The sequence below is a fragment of the Triticum urartu genome, chromosome 1A, assembly GCF_056163025.1.
Source record: "Triticum urartu cultivar PI428250 chromosome 1A, HENAU_Tu73, whole genome shotgun sequence".
NCBI lineage: Eukaryota > Viridiplantae > Streptophyta > Magnoliopsida > Poales > Poaceae > Triticum > Triticum urartu.
In genome coordinates, this window is record NC_141873.1 from 588,463,703 (window position 1) to 588,480,638 (window position 16,936).

Genomic DNA, 16,936 nt, shown 5'->3' on the forward strand with positions numbered 1-16,936 from the left:
ACACACTTAAGGTTCGATGACGCTAGGGTTATAAAGGAAGTTTGTATGTGGTTACCAAATGTTGTTCGGAGTCCCGGATGAGATCCCGGACGTCACGAGGAGTTCTGGAATGGTCCGGAGTAAAGATTTATATATGGGAAGTCCTGTTTTGGTCACCGGAAAAGTTTTGGGGTTTATCGGTAACGTACCGGGACCACCGGGAGGGTCCCGGGGGTCCACCAAGTGGGGCCACTAGCCCTGGAGGGCTGCATGGGCCAAGTGTGGGAGGGGACCAGCCCCAGGTGGGCTGGTGCGCCCCCCACCAAGGTCTAAGGCTCAAGGAAGAGGGGAAGGGGGCAAACCCTAGGGCAGATGGGCCTTAAGGCCCACCCTGGTGCGCCTCCCTCTCCCCCTCCACCTGGCCGCACCCTAGATGGGTTTTTGGGGGCTGCCGCCACCCCTAGGAAGGGAACCCTAGGTGGGGGCACAGCCCCTCCCCTTCCCCTATATATACTTGAGGTTATGAGGGTTGCAACACACATGATTTGATCTCTCCCTGGCGCAGCCCTACCTCTCTCTCCTCCTCGTCTCTTGCGGTGCTTGGCGAAGCCCTGCTGGAGTACCACGCTCCTCCACCACCACCACGCCGTTGTGCTGCTGCTGGATGGAGTCTTCCTCAACCTCTCCCTCTCTCCTTGCTGGATCAAGGCATGGGAGACGTCACTGGGCTGTACGTGTGTTGAACGCGGAGGTGCCGTCCGTTCGGCACTAGGATCTCCGGTGATTTGGATCACGACGAGTACGACTCCATCAACCCCGTTCTCTTGAACGCTTCCGCTTAGCGATCTACAAGGGTATGTAGATGCACTCTCCTTCCCCTCGTTGCTGGTCTCTCCATAGATAGATCTTGGTGACACGTAGGAAAATTTTGAATTTCTACTACGTTCCCCAACACAAATCGGGCTCAGGCCACCAAGTGAGAGAGATGTGGATCTTCCCGGGGCTGGTGATCCATCGGGCATGCGGGAAGCATGGCGCCGGGAAAGGAAGGCGAGCAAGGGGGCAGTCGAGGTAAGGAAAGCGATCGCGGAGGGGAGGAAGAATTCGGATAGCAATTCCCATACCCAGAATCCCACTGTTGAGGCGCTCAGAAGAATCATGGAAAAGATCCACACTGTCAGGATGGATCTAAGGAAGGAATCAGGAGGGGAAGATCAAGGTGCGATCTGCAATAGAAGTGGAGGCCCGGTTAAGGATGATCTGCCGGACAAGGGCGGAGGATTCTTAGATCGTGATTCGAAGGAAGGTGAAAATTCGAGAATCACAAATTCATTTGTCACTCGTGTGATCCCGAAGATGGAGGAGCCGATCCGGCCAGACACAAAGATAAAAGGGCTTGACCCAAGAGCTCTATGCTCTCATTCCGACTCATACTCAGATCACACCAACCCCCAATCGCCGATGTCGCCCCAAGACAAGCAGAAGAACAAGGCCACCTGTGCTGGGGGGGCGCACCCCGAGCCAGCGATGGCCGGAGTATCTTGAGGGTGATCCTCCACGGGGAGTCGTCCCGGGGCCAAGGAGGGAAGGCCAACATGAGGATGCATGGCTCCAGCAATGATGTGGTTGCCCCAAGGTTTCCAGTCAACCCGGGGGCCAGGGTCGACGATGTGGTCGAACTCGACCTGACAAAGGAACATGCTACCATGAGGACACGCTGGATCGCTGTAGGGCTCTTCTTCTCCCCCTGCCCTACAACAATGAGGGACTCTTCGACGAGCTCAAGAGAAAGTGGGGGTTGCGTGGGCGCCTCAACTACACCCCCCTCAAAAACAACCATTTCCTCCTGGAGTTCGAGCGGGAGGGAAATCGCCGCTTCATCCTCGATAATGGCCCCTGGACCCACAAGGGCGACTCCTTCCTCATGGTGGAGGTGGACGGCAGCGCCCGACCGGGGGACGTGGAGGTTGCCCATATGCCAATTTGGGTACGCATCCATGACGTCCCGCCGATCATGCTGGACGAAGGTGTGGCATGGAAACTTGGATCCCAGCTTGGGGAGGTCCTTGAGGTGGACACAGACATACATGGTAAGCTGTGGGGAGATTTCATAAGAGTCCGGGTGAGGCATGATGTAGATGAGCCCCTCCATAGCATGATTACTTCCCATGACAAGCCTAGAAATGAGTTGTTCTTTTTATAGGTGAAGTATGAGAGAGTTCCTAGGTTCTGTGGTCTCTGTGGCTTCATTGGGCATGGCCAACGCGATTGTAAGTTGTCGGCGAACCTCCAAGAGATGAGGTACACGGCAACAATGTGCGCCTCCCCTTTCAAAAAGAGTATCAGTAGGGGTGGGTATGTTGCCCCGGTGGCGGGCAGCGCTCGTCGCTTTCTTAGCTTTGGGAAGGAGGCACATCGAGAGGCTAGCGGGAGCTGGATGAAGGCAGAGTACGAGCAGATACTGGAGGAGATCTTGACAAGCCCTCAGGTCCAGGCTGCGATAGCGGCGGTCAGTGCCCTGAAAGTGACAGATGAGAACCCCCCAAAGGATCCTGTTTCCCAAGAGACCTCCACCCCATCCTTGGCTCTGGGAACGGGTGACAAAAGGGCTAAGTCAGACCAGGAGATGCTTGCTTTGACCCAGCCGGGTGCCCCTGTAGCCATGAAAGGGGTGTTGGAAGGACATGGGGCGAGCCATGAGAACCAGACAGTGCATGATCATATGCGAACTGATGTGACTGGATAGGGGGGAGGCAGTGCTGAACCTGATCAACGGGTGGTGGCGCTGATGGGTTTCGTAGTAATTTAAAAAAAATTCCTACGCACACGCAAGATCATGTGATGCATAGCAATGAGAGGGGAGAGTGTTGTCTATGTACCCACGCAGACCGACTGCGGAAGCATTGACGCAACGTAGAGGAAGTAGTCGTACGTCTTCACGATCCAACCGATCAAGCACCGAAACAACGGCACCTCCGAGTTCGAGCACACGTTCAGCTCGATGACGATCCCCGGACTCCGATCCAGCAAAGTGTCGGGGAAGAGTTCCGTCAGCACGACGGCGTGGTGACGATCTTGATGCACTACAGCAGCAGGGCTTCGCCTAAACTCCGCTACAATATTATCGAGGACTATGGTGGCTGGGGGCACCGCACACGGCTAAGGAATAGATCACGTGGATCAACTTGTGTGTTCTAGGGTGCTTCTACCTCAGTATATAAAGGACCAAAGGGGGGAGGCTGGCCGGCCACAAGGGGCGCGCCAGGAGAGTCCTACTCCCTCCGGGAGTAGGATTCCCCCCCCCCCAATCCTAGTTGGAATAGGATTCCTCGGGGGGGAAAGAGAGAGAGGGGGCCGGCTACCTCTCCTAGTCCTAATAGGACTAGGGGAAGGGGGAGGCGCGCAGCCCACCTTGGGCTGCCCCTTTCTCCTTTCCACTAAAGCCCATTAAGGCCCATATGGCTCCCGGGGGTTCCGGTAACCTCCTGGTACTCCGGTAAAATCCCAATTTCATCTGGAACACTTCCGATATCCAAACATAGGCTTCCAATATATCAATCATTATGTCTCGACCATTTCGAGACTCCTCGTCATGTCCGTGATCACATCCGGGACTCCGAACTAACTTCGGTACATCAAAATGCATAAACTCATAATATAACTGTCATCGTAACCTTAAGCGTGCGGACCCTACGGGTTCGAGAACAATGTAGACATGACCGAGACATGTCTCTGGTCAATAACCAATAGCGGGACCTGGATGCCCATATTGGCTCCTACATATTCTACGAAGATCTTTATCGGTCAGACCGCATAACAACATACGTTGTTCCCTTTGTCATCGGTATGTTACTTGCCCGGGATTCGATCATCGGTATCCCATACCTAGTTCAATCTCGTTACCGGCAAGTCTCTTTACTCGTTCTGTAATACATCACCCGCAACTAACTCATTAGTTGCAATGCTTGCAAGGCTTATGTGATGTGTATTACCGAGAGGTCCCAGAGATACCTCTCCGACAATCGGAGTGACAAAACCTAATCTCGAAATACGCCAACCCAACATGTACCTTTGGAGACACCTGTAGTACTCCTTTATAATCACCCAGTTACGTTGTGACGTTTGGTAGTACCCAAAGTGTTCCTCCGGTAAACGGGAGTTGCATAATCTCATAGTTATAGGAACATGTATAAGTCATGAAGAAAGCAATAGCAACATACTAAACGGTCGGGTGCTAAGCTAATGGAATGGGTCATGTCAATCAGATCATTCAACTAATGATGTGACCTCGTTAATCAAATAACAACTCATTGTTCATGGTTAGGAAACATAACCATCTTTGATTAACGAGCTAGTCAAGTAGAGGCATACTAGTGACACTTTGTTTGTCTATGTATTCACACATGTATTATGTTTCCGGTTAATACAATTCTAGTATGAATAATAAACCTTTATCATGATTATAAGGAAATAAATAATAACTTTATTATTGCCTCTAGGGCATATTTCCTTCAGTCTCCCACTTGCACTAGAGTCAATAATCTAGATTACACTATAATGATTCTAACACCCATGGAGCCTTGGTGCTGATCATGTTTTGCTCGTGGAAGAGGCTTAGTCAATGGGTCTGCAATATTCAGATCCGTATGAATCTTGCAAATCTCTATGTCTCCCACCTGGACTAGATCCCGGATGGAATTGAAGCGTCTCTTGATGTGCTTGGTTCTCTTGTGAAATCTGGATTCCTTTGCCAAGGCAATTGCACCAGTATTGTCACAAAAGATTTTCATTGGACCAGATGCACTAGGTATGACACCTAGATCGGATATGAACTCCTTCATCCAGACTCCTTCGTTCGCTGCTTCCGAAGCAGCTATGTACTCCGCTTCACATGTAGATCCCGCTACGACGCTTTGTTTAGAACTGCACCAACTGACAGCTCCACCGTTTAATGTAAACACGTATCCGGTCTGCGATTTAGAATCATCCGGATCAGTGTCAAAGCTTGCATCAACGTAACCTTTTACGTTGAGCTCTTTGTCACCTCCATATATGAGAAACATATCCTTAGTCCTTTTCAGGTATTTCAGGATGTTCTTGACCGCTGTCCAGTGATCCACTCCTGGATTACTTTGGTACCTCCCTGCTAAACTTATAGCAAGATACACATCAGGTCTGGTACACAGCATTGCATACATGATAGAGCCTATGGCTGAAGCATAGGGAACATCTTTCATTTTCTCTCTATCTTCTGCAGTGGTCGGGCATTGAGTCTGACTCAACTTCACACCTTGTAACACAGGCAAGAACCCTTTCTTTGCTTGATCCATTTTGAACTTCTTCAAAATCTTGTCAAGGTATGTGCTTTGTGAAAGTCCGATTAAGCGTCTTGATCTATCTCTATAGATTTTTATGCCTAATATGTAAGTAGCTTCACCGAGGTCTTTCATTGAAAAACTCTTATTCAAGTATCCCTTTATGCTATCCAGAAATTCTATATCATTTCCAATCAGTAATATGTCATCCACATATAATATCAGAAATGCTACAGAGCTCCCACTCACTTTCTTGTAAATACAGGCTTCTCCGAAAGTCTGTATAAAACCAAATGCTTTGATCACACTATCAAAGCGTTTATTCCAACTCCGAGAGGCTTGCACCAGTCCATAAATGGATCGCTGGAGTTTGCACACTTTGTTAGCTCCCTTTGGATCGACAAAACCTTCCGGTTGCATCATATACAACTCTTCTTCCAGAAATCCATTCAGGAATGCAGTTTTGACATCCATCTGCCAAATTTCATAATCATAAAATGCGGCTATTGCTAACATGATTCGGACAGACTTAAGCATCGCTACGGGTGAGAAGGTCTCATCGTAGTCAACCCCTTGAACTTGTCGAAAACCTTTTGCGACAAGTCGAGCTTTGTAGACAGTAACATTACCATCAGCGTCAGTCTTCTTCTTGAAGATCCATTTATTCTCAATTGCTTGCCGATCATCGGGCAAGTCAACCAAAGTCCAAGTCCATACTTTGTTCTCATACATGGATCCCATCTCAGATTTCATGGCTTCAAGCCACTTTGCAGAATCTGGGCTCACCATCGCTTCTTCATAGTTCGTAGGTTCATCATGATCTAGTAGCATGACTTCCAAAACAGGATTACCGTACCACTCTGGTGCGGATCTCGCTCTGGTCGATCTACGAGGTTCAGTAGTATCTTGACCTGAAGTTTCATGATCAACATCATTAGCTTCCTCACTAATTGGTATAGATGTCGCAGAAACAGTTTTCTGTGATGTACTATTTTCCAATAAGGGAGCAGGTATAGTTACCTCGTCAAGTTCTACTTTCCTCCCACTCACTTCTTTCGAGAGAAACTCCTTCTCTAGAAAGGATCCATTTTTAGCAACGAATGCCTTGCCTTCGGATCTGTGATAGAAGGTGTACCCAACAGTCTCCTTTGGGTATCCTATGAAGACACATTTCTCCGATTTGGGTTCAAGCTTATCAGGTTGAAGCTTTTTCACATAAGCATCGCAGCCCCAAACTTTAAGAAACGACAACTTTGGTTTCCTGCCAAACCATAGTTCATAAGGCGTCGTCTCAACGGATTTTGATGGTGCCCTATTTAACGTGAATGCGGCCGTCTCTAAAGCATAACCCCAAAACGATAGCGGTAAATCAGTAAGAGACATCATAGATCGCACCATATCTAGTAAAGTACGATTACGACGTTCGGACACACCATTACGCTGTGGTGTTCCGGGTGGCGTGAGATGCGAAACTATTCCACAATTTTTCAAATGTACACCAAACTCGTAACTCAAATATTCTCCACCATGATCAGATCGTAGAAACTTTATTTTCTTGTTACGATGATTTTCCACTTCACTCTGAAATTCTTTGAACTTTTCAAATGTTTCAGACTTATGTTTCATTAAGTAGATATATCCATATCTGCTTAAGTCATCTGTGAAGGTGAGAAAATAACGATATCCGCCACGAGCCTCAATATTCATTGGACCACATACATCGGTATGTATGATTTCCAACAAATCTGTTGCTCTCTCCATAGTACCGGAGAATGGTGTTTTAATCATCTTTCCCATGAGGCACGGTTCGCAAGTACCGAGTGATTCATAATCAAGTGGTTCCAAAAGTCCATCAGTATGGAGTTTCTTCATGCGCTTTACACCGATATGACCTAAACGATAGTGCCACAAATAAGTTGCACTTTCATTATCAACTCTGCATCTTTTGGCTTCAACATTATGAATATGTGTATCACTACTGTCGAGATTCATCAAAAATAGACCATTCTTCAAAGGTGCATGACCATAAAAGATATTACTCATATAAATAGAACAACCATTATTCTCTGATTTAAATGAATAACCGTCTCGCATCAAACAAGATCCAGATATAATGTTCATGCTCAACGTTGGCACCAAATAACAATTATTTAGGTCTAATATTAATCCCGAAGGTAGATGTAGAGGTAGCGTGCCGACCGCGATCACATCGACTTTGGAACCGTTTCCCACGCGCATCGTTACCTCGTCCTTTGCTAGTGTCCGCTTATTCCGTAGTCCCTGTTTCGAGTTGCAAATATTAGCAACAGAACCAGTATCAAATACCCAGGTGCTACTGCGAGCTCTAGTAAGGTACACATCAATAACATGTATATCACATATACCTTTGTTCACCTTGCCATCCTTCTTATCCGCCAAATACTTGGGGCAGTTTCGCTTCCAGTGACCAGTCTGCTTGCAGTAGAAGCACTCAGTTTCAGGCTTAGGTCCAGACTTGGGTTTCTTCTCCTGAGCAGCAACTTGCTTGCCGTTCTTCTTGAAGTTCCCCTTCTTTTTCCCTTTGCCCTTTTTCTTGAAACTAGTGGTCTTGTTAACCATCAACACTTGATGCTCCTTCTTGATTTCTACCTCCGCAGCTTTCAGCATCGCGAAGAGCTCGGGAATAGTCTTGTTCATCCCTTGCATATTATAGTTCATCACGAAGCTCTTGTAGCTTGGTGGCAGTGATTGGAGAATTCTGTCAATGACGCAATCATCTGGAAGATTAACTCCCATCTGAATCAAGTGATTATTATACCCAGACATTTTGAGTATATGCTCACTGACAGAACTGTTCTCCTCCATCTTGCAGCTATAGAACTTATTGGAGACTTCATATCTCTCAATCCGGGCATTTGCTTGAAATATTAACTTCAACTCCTGGAACATCTCATATGCTCCATGACATTCAAAACGTCGTTGAAGTCCCGATTCTAAGCCGTAAAGCATGGCACACTGAACTATCGAGTAGTCATCAGCTTTGCTCTGCCAGACGTTCATAACATCTGGTGTTGCTCCAGCAGCAGGCCTGGCACCCAGCGGTGCTTCCAGGACGTAATTCTTCTGAGCAGCAATGAGGATAATCCTCAAATTACGGACCCAGTCCGTGTAATTGCTACCATCATCTTTCAACTTTGCTTTCTCAAGGAACACATTAAAATTCAACGGAACAACAGCACGAGCCATCTATCTACAATCAACATAAACAAGCAAGATACTATCAGGTACTAAGTTCATGATAAGTTTAAGTTCAATTAATCAAATTGCTTAAGAACTCCCACTTAGATAGACATCCCTCTAATCCTCTAAGTGATCACGTGATCCAAATCAACTAAACCATAACCGATCATCATGTGAGATGGAGTAGTTTTCAATGGTGAACATCGTTATGTTGATCATATCTACTATATGATTCACGTTCGACCTTTCGGTCTCCGTGTTCCGAGGCCATATCTGCATATGCTAGGCTCGTCAAGTTTAACCTGAGTATTCTGCGTGTGCAAAACTGGCTTGCACCCGTTGTAGATGGACGTAGAGCTTATCACACCCGATCATCACGTGGTGTCTGGGCATGACGAACTTTGGCAACGGTGCATACTCAGGGAGAACACTTCTTGATAATTTAGTGAGAGATCATCTTATAATGCTACCGTCAATAAAAGCAAGATAAGATGCATAAAAGGATAAACATCACATGCAATCAATATAAGTGATATGATATGTCCATCATCATCTTGTGCTTGTGATCTCCATCTTCGAAGCACCGTCATGATCACCATCGTCACCGGCGCGACACCTTGATCTCCATCACAGCATCGTTGTCGTCTCGCCAATCTTATGCTTCCACGACTATCACTACCGCTTAGTAATAAAGTAAAGCATTACATCGCGATTTCATTGCATACAATAAAACGACAACCATAAGGCTCCTGCTAGTTGCCGATAACTCGGTTACAAAACATGATCATCTCATACAATAAAAATCAGCATCATGTCTTGACCATATCACATCACAACATGCCCTGCAAAAACAAGTTAGACGTCCTCTACTTTGTTGTTGCAAGTTTTACGTGGCTGCTACGGGCTTAAGCAAGAACCAATCTCACCTACACATCAAAACCACAACGATAGTTTGTCAAATAGACTCCGTTTTAACCTTCGCAAGGACCGGGCGTAGCCATACTTGGTTCAACTAAAGTTGGAGAGACAGTCGCCCGCAAGCCACCTGGTAAAGTTGGAGAGACATACTCCGGTAAAATCCCAATTTCACCTGGAACACTTCCGATATCCAAACATAGGCTTCCAATATATCAATATTTATGTCTCGACCATTTCGAGACTCCTCGTCATGTCCGTGATCACATCCGGGACTCCGAACTAACTTCAGTACATCAAAATGCATAAACTCATAATATAACTGTCATCGTAACCTTAAGCGTGCGGACCCTACGGGTTCGAGAACAATGTAGACATGACCGAGACATGTCTCCGGTCAATAACCAATAGCGGGACCTGGATGCCCATATTGGCTCCTACATATTCTACGAAGATCTTTATCGGTCAGATCGCATAACAACATACATTGTTCCCTTTGTCATCGGTATGTTACTTGCCCGGGATTCGATCGTCGGTATCCCATACCTAGTTCAATCTCGTTACCGGCAAGTCTCTTTACTCGTTCTGTAATACATCATCCCGCAACTAACTCATTAGTTGCAATGCTTGCAAGGCTTATGCGATGTGTATTACCGAGAGGGCCCAGAGATACCTCTCCGACAATCGGAGTGACAAAACCTAATCTCGAAATACGCCAACCCAACATGTACCTTTGGAGACACCTGTAGTACTCCTTTATAATCACCCAGTTACGTTGTGACGTTTGGTAGTACCCAAAGTGTTCCTCCGGTAAACGGGAGTTGCATAATCTCATAGTTATAGGAACATGTATAAGTCATGAAGAAAGCAATAGGAACATACTAAACGATCGGTTGCTAAGCTAATGGAATGGGTCATGTCAATCAGATCATTCAACTAATGATGTGACCTCGTTAATCAAATAACAACTTATTGTTCATGGTTAGGAAACATAACCATCTTTGATTAACGAGCTAGTCAAGTAGAGGCATACTAGTGACACTTTGTTTGTCTATGTATTCACACATGTATTATGTTTCCGGTTAATACAATTCTAGCATGAATAATAAACCTTTATCATGATTATAAGGAAATAAATAATAACTTTATTATTGCCTCTAGGGCATATTTCCTTCAGGCGCACCCTATCAGCGCCGCAGACAGGGGAGAGGCGCAACCTACTGATCCAGAGGAAACGGAGGAACCAGAATTTCCCCCGGGGTTTGGGCCGTATACCCACGTTTCAAGCATCTGACAGAGATGGTGCAGACTCGGGATGGGATAATAGAAGCTGCTGCAGGTGGGGACGGGGAAACAATTGTCCCTCCGAAGAAGAGGGCCCTAAAGGCAGACAGGGGCAGTAAGATCAGCTCAGGACAGGGCAGCTCGGTGCTGGGCAAAAGAGGTGGACGCGAGTTTGGGAACACAAAAGGTATAGAGGAGGCAGAAACAGGTGAGGCTGCTGAGCAGAACAAGAAGGTGTGTGCTGGAGGCAAAGACGGGGAGAACGAGAACGGGCCAGAGGAAAAGCAGGAAGCTACCGGGCAAGGGGCTCCTGGTCAACTGGTGGACGCTAAAGAGGGCGTCCACCAGGAGCCATGACGGTGCTAGCCTGGAACTGTCGAGGCCTCGGGCAACCTCGAACGGTTCAAGAACTCGTGTGCCTTGTGCACACATACAAGCCCAAGCTCGTCTTACTTTTTGAAATGCGACAGAATAACAAATATGTCAAGAACCTCAAGTGGAGGCTAGGCCTTCGTCAATGTATCACGTAGCCCGGCACTGGAAAAGGTGCTGGCATTGCACTCTTTTATGATGAAAGTGTGGAAATAAAGAAGTTGGCCGTAGGGGCGAGATACATCGATGTGTTGGTTAGGATGAATCCCAATGGCTTCCAATGGCGGGGAACATTTGTGTATGGGGAACCAAAAGCTCATGAACGGCACAACTTGTGGACTTTGCTAAGAAGATAAAAGACACAAGCAGCCTCCCGTAGTTGATGATGGGAGATTTTAATGAGACTATGTGGCAAAAAGAGCACTTTTCAGTAACTGAAAGGTCAGAAAATAACATGGAAAACTTTCGCAACATCCTCTTTGATTGTAACCTCTTTGATTTAGGATTCAGAGGGCCGAGCTGGACCTACAGCAACAAACAAAGTGGAAGGAAGAATGTTCGTGCACGGTTGGACAGATTTGTTGCATCGCCGGAGTGGTCGGAACACTATAGAAATGCTTCAGTTGAACACATTTGTTCCTCAAGATCAGACCACCTTCCCATCCTTCTTCGTTTTGGGAGTAGAAAAGAATGGAGGCCGGTTGGCGAGGAAAGGAAAAGCATATTTAGGTATGAACAGATGTGGGAGAGAGCGGAGTCCTTGAAAGAAACCATTGATGCAACATGGTGTAAGGACGACCCTGTTGTAAACCTTCAGGAAATAGGTGCAAAGCTGAAACAGATGCAAGCAGAGCTGTGGAACTGGGCTGATCGAGCTTTCGGCTCAGTTATAAAAAAGACAACAGAGATACGCAAAAGATTGAACAGGTTATGGACCCAACCTGTCACTGAACGGTCGAGCCAGGAAGAGTGTAGGCTCTCGAGGGAACTTGACGAGATGCTGCTGAGAGAGGAACTTATGTGGAGATAACGATCCCGTGCAACTTACATCAAAGAAGGGGACAAAAATACAAAATGGTTTCAACAGAGGGTAACTTGGAGGAAGAAGAAAAATACAATTGTGAAGCTGAAAGATGAGAAGGGGGCTGGGTTGAAGACGTCGGCAAGGTTCGGGATATGACCAACAATTTTTTCAAGAAACTGTATGAAAGGGATGATGAAGTAGATCCCAGAGATATCTTGAACCTAGTCACCGAGCGAGTTGACAACAACATGAATGAGGTGCTGACCAAACAATTCTCAGTGGAGGAAATTAGCGACGCTTTGTTCCAAATTGGCCCGCTAAAAGCGCCAGGCCCTGATGGTTTCCCATCCCGATTTTTTCAAAAGAATTGGGAGGTTATGAGAGAGGATATAGTGAAAGCAGTACGGGAGTTCTTTGATAAAGGCGTTATACCGGAAGGAATAAACGACACGGTGATAGTCCTCATTCCTAAAGGAAATGACCCGCAATCCCTGAAGGACTATAGACCGATAAACCTTTGTAACGTCATTTACAAAGTGATTTCTAAGTGCCTGGTAAACCTCCTAAGGCCCATGTTGGATGAAATCATTTCAGAAACACAAAGTGCGTTTATTCCCGGAAGATTGATCACGGACAACGCCATCATCGCATTTGAATGTTTCCACAAGATTCAACGCTGCAAGAATGCAAGAGACAACTACTGTGCGTACAAATTAGACCTTGCAAAGGCCTATGATAGAGTTGATTGGAGATGCTTGGAAGGTGTTGTGACACCCGGATAATTAAGCTACAGTGAACCTCTGCTAATGATGCCACGTCACCACGGTTACTGCTGCTAATCTATCGTTAGATCAAAACCGGTCCAAAATTCAAATTCAAAGTTTGATAAATAATAAAGGTTTTCAAACATTGAAATAAAAATGTTCGATTTGTACTAAATATTACATAGATAAATATGGTGTAGTAAACACATTTTTATAAAAGGCCTAAATAATTAAAAATGATTTAAAACAGAAAAGTAAATAAATAAAAGAAAAAAAAACTAGACTAAAAAAAAAGAGAAAGCCCCCCCCCGCTGGGCCAAGTGGCCCAGCTGGCCTCAGCCGACCGAACGGGCCGCCCCCCCCCCGGCCCAGCCGGCCACTCCCTCCGCTTATCCCCCCCACCCCCAGCGGAACCCTAGCCGCCACCCACTCGCCCCCACGTCTCCCTCTCGTTCCCCCCCTCTCTCGTGGATCTGGATCGGGGGCAACCGACGCCCCGATCCCGTCGCCCCCGACCCCTCCCGCTGCCGTTGCGCGCCATGGCCCCGCCGCCATCGCCGCCTAGACCCCGTCGCTCGCCTCCTCGTCCTCACCCCCTTCCCGATCCAGAACGGGATCGGGGCACGACCCCGCCGCCTCGTCAACATCCGCCCTCGTCGCCGAACCCCGACGCCGCCCGGTTCTTCCCCGCCGTCGCCAAGAGCCGCCCCATCCACGTCGCCATGCCGGACGCCCTGACCTCGCCGACGGACGCCGCTCGCCGGAGCCGCTCCACGTCGCGTCCTCGCCTTCCTCCACGAGCACGCTGCCCCCGAACCCCTACAACCCCACCGTGAGCGCTGCTCCTCCTCCTCTGCCCCGCTCCGCCGCACACGCGCTCGGCCGGCCGCACCTGCTGCCCCCTTCCCTGCGCCGGTCATGCTCCGGCCGCCACCCGCGCACGCACGTGCCGCGCCCGCCGCGGCCTCCTGCGGGCCGCGCTCGACCATCGCCGATGGCGCATCGCCTCCCCCGCGCGCGTATGCTGCTGCGCTGCTGCCGCGCCCGCTCGCCTCTGACCTCGCCTTGCCGCACGCTCCGGCCACCGCCGCCTCCCTACGCGTCCCAGTGCCCGCCCCTCTGCCGTTGCCCCCCCCCCCGAGTCGCCCTTGCTCCACCTCCGGCGCCCGCGCCGGCGCCAGGCCGCGCCCACCCCCGCGGCCGCTCTCCCCGTCGTTCGCCGCGCACATGCGCCGTCCTCCCACGTCCGGCCACCGCCTCGGCTCGCCGCTGCAGGGCGCAGCACCGGCCGGCCGGCCACTCCGCGGCCGCGCCCGTGGTTGGACTCGGGCACGGGCACCACACTTGTGCGCCCGCCCGCCCGTTTGCCCGATTGGCCCCTGGGGCCTATGACAGATGGGCCCCGTGCCCAGAACGTTTTATAAAAAAAAGGAATTAAAATAAAAATAAAAATAAAATAAATATAATTAATAGAAATAAAAATGATTTAATAAAATTAATTATTAATTAATTGATTAATTAAGAAATTAATTAAGTTAATTAATCCGGTTTAATTAATTTAATTAACTAGTTAAGTTTAATTAAACTATAATTAGATTAACCTAAACCCTAATTAACCTAATTAGAGGATGACAGGTGGGCCCCCCTGGACCCACATGTCAGGTTGACCAAGCCAACTCTGTTGACTGCCGATGTCAGCATGACATCATGCTGATGTCATTAAATCATTTTCGAATTAATTAAATAATTAATTAAATCTCAGAAATTAATAAAATCTTTAGAAAATCATATCTTTTAATCCGTAACTCGGATTAAAATATTTTCAACATGAAAGTTGCTCAGAACGACGAGACGAATTCAAATATGCAGCCCGTTCGTCCGCCACGCCTCCCTAGCATAGCAAACACGCAACTTTCCCCTTCCGGTTCGTCTGTCCGAAAACGCAAAACACTGGGAATACTTTCCCGGATGTTTCCCCCCTTCACCGGTATCACCTCATACCGCGATAGGGCACCCCTAACACCGCTACTTGTCATGTCATGCATCGCTATGCATCTGTTTGCTTAAATATTTATTGTTTCTTCCCCCTCTTCTCTCGCTAGACACCGAGACCGACGCCGCTGCTACCCAGTACGACTACGGAGTTGACGATCCCTCTCTCTTGCCAGAGCAACCAGGCAAGCCCCCCCTTTGATCACCAGATATCGCCTACTCTTCTCTATACTGCTTGCATTAGAGTAGTGTAGCATGTTACTGCTTTCCGTTATTCCTATCCTGATGCATAGCCTGTCCTTGCTACTACTGTTGTTACCATTACCTGCTATCCTACTGCTTAGTATAGGATGCTAGTGTTCCATCAGTGGCCCTACACTCTTGTCCGTCTGTCATGCTATACTACTGGGCCGTGATCACTCGGGAGGTGATCACGGGCATATACTATATACTTTACACTGTTACATTACCGGAGAAACTGTTTGGAGATGGGGGCTGAAGGGGCAGGTGGCTCCATCCCGGTAGAGGTGGGCCTGGGTTCCCGACGGCCCTCGGCTGTTACTTTGTGGCGGAGCGATAGGGCAGGTTCAGACCACCTAGGAGAGAGGTGGGCCTGGCCCTGTTCGGCGTTCGCGGATACTTAACACGCTTAACGAGATCTGGGTATTTGATCTGAGTCTGGCCATTTGGTCTATACGCACTAACCATCTACGCGGGAGTAGTTATGGGTATCCCGGCGTTGTGGTATCAGCCGAAGCCTTCTTGACGTCAGCGACGGAGCGGCGCGCGCTGGATTGGACTGGAACGCCACTAGGCTAGGTCTGCTTCCGGCCGCCCACGCAACGTGCAGGTGTGCTAAGGGCGATGGGCCCAGACCCCTGTGCGCTTAGGTTTAGACCGGCGTGCTGACCTCTCTGTTGTGCCTAGGTGGGGCTGCGACGTGTTGATCTTCCGAGGCCGGGCATGACCCAGGAAAGTGTGTCCGGCCAAATGGGATCGAGCGTGTTGGGGTATGTGGTGCACCCCTGCAGGGAAGTTAATCTATTCGAATAGCCGTGATCTTCGGTAACAGGACGACTTGGAGTTGTACCTTGACCTTATGACAACTAGAACCGGATACTTAATAGAACACACCCTTCCAAGTGCCAGATACAACCGGTGGTCGCTCTCTCTCAGGGATACGAGGAGGGGATCGCCGGGTAGGATTATTGCTATGCGATGATACTTGGAGGACTTCAGTCTACTCCCTTCTACATGCTGCAAGACGGAGGCTGCCAGAAGCGTAGTCTTCGAAAGGATTAGTTATCCCCCTCTTATTCTGGCATTCTGCAGTTCAGTCCACATATGATACCCTTACTCCATTTGATACCCAAGCATATGTAGTGTAGCTTCTTGCTTGCGAGTACTTTGGATGAGTACTCACGGTTGCTTTCTCCCTCCTTTCCCCCTTTTCCTTCTTCCTGGTTGTCGCAACCAGATGTTGGAGCCCAGGATCCAGACGCCACCGTCGATGACGACTCCTCCTACACCGGAGGTGCCTACTACAACGTGCTGCCCGCAGACGACGACCAGGAGTAGTTAGGAGGATCCCAGGCAGGAGGTCTGCGCCTCTTTCGATCTGTATCCCAGTTTGTGCTAGCCTTCTTAAGGCAAACTTGTTTAACTTATGTCTATACTCAGATATTGTTGCTTCCGCTGACTCGTCTATGATCGAGCTCTTGTATTCGAGCCCTCGAGGCCCCTGGCTTGTAATATGATGCTTGTATGACTTATTTTATTTGTAGAGTTGTGTTGTGATATCTTCCCGTGAGTTCTTGATCTTGATCGTACACATTTGCGTGCATGATTAGTGTACGGTCAAATCGGGGGCGTCACAAGTTGGTATCAGAGCCGACTGCCTGTAGGAACCCCCCTTCCACACTCCTTGGCCGAAGTTGAGTCTAGACATTACAAAAACTTTTACTAACTTGGCTGTGTGCCTTACGGGCCCACGTCGCCATCGGGTGGTATTAGGATCTTTTACTCCTCGATCCTTACTCTGGGACTCTGAACTCTCTTCTACTCGGGTTAAA

General features: G+C 48.4%; 1 pseudogene; it reads left to right on the plus strand.

Moving 5' to 3' along the window:
- Positions 1–1,574: 1,574 nt before the first annotated feature.
- On the plus strand, positions 1,575–2,725 carry LOC147993176 (uncharacterized; annotated as a pseudogene).
- The last annotated feature ends 14,211 nt before the right edge of the window (positions 2,726–16,936 follow it).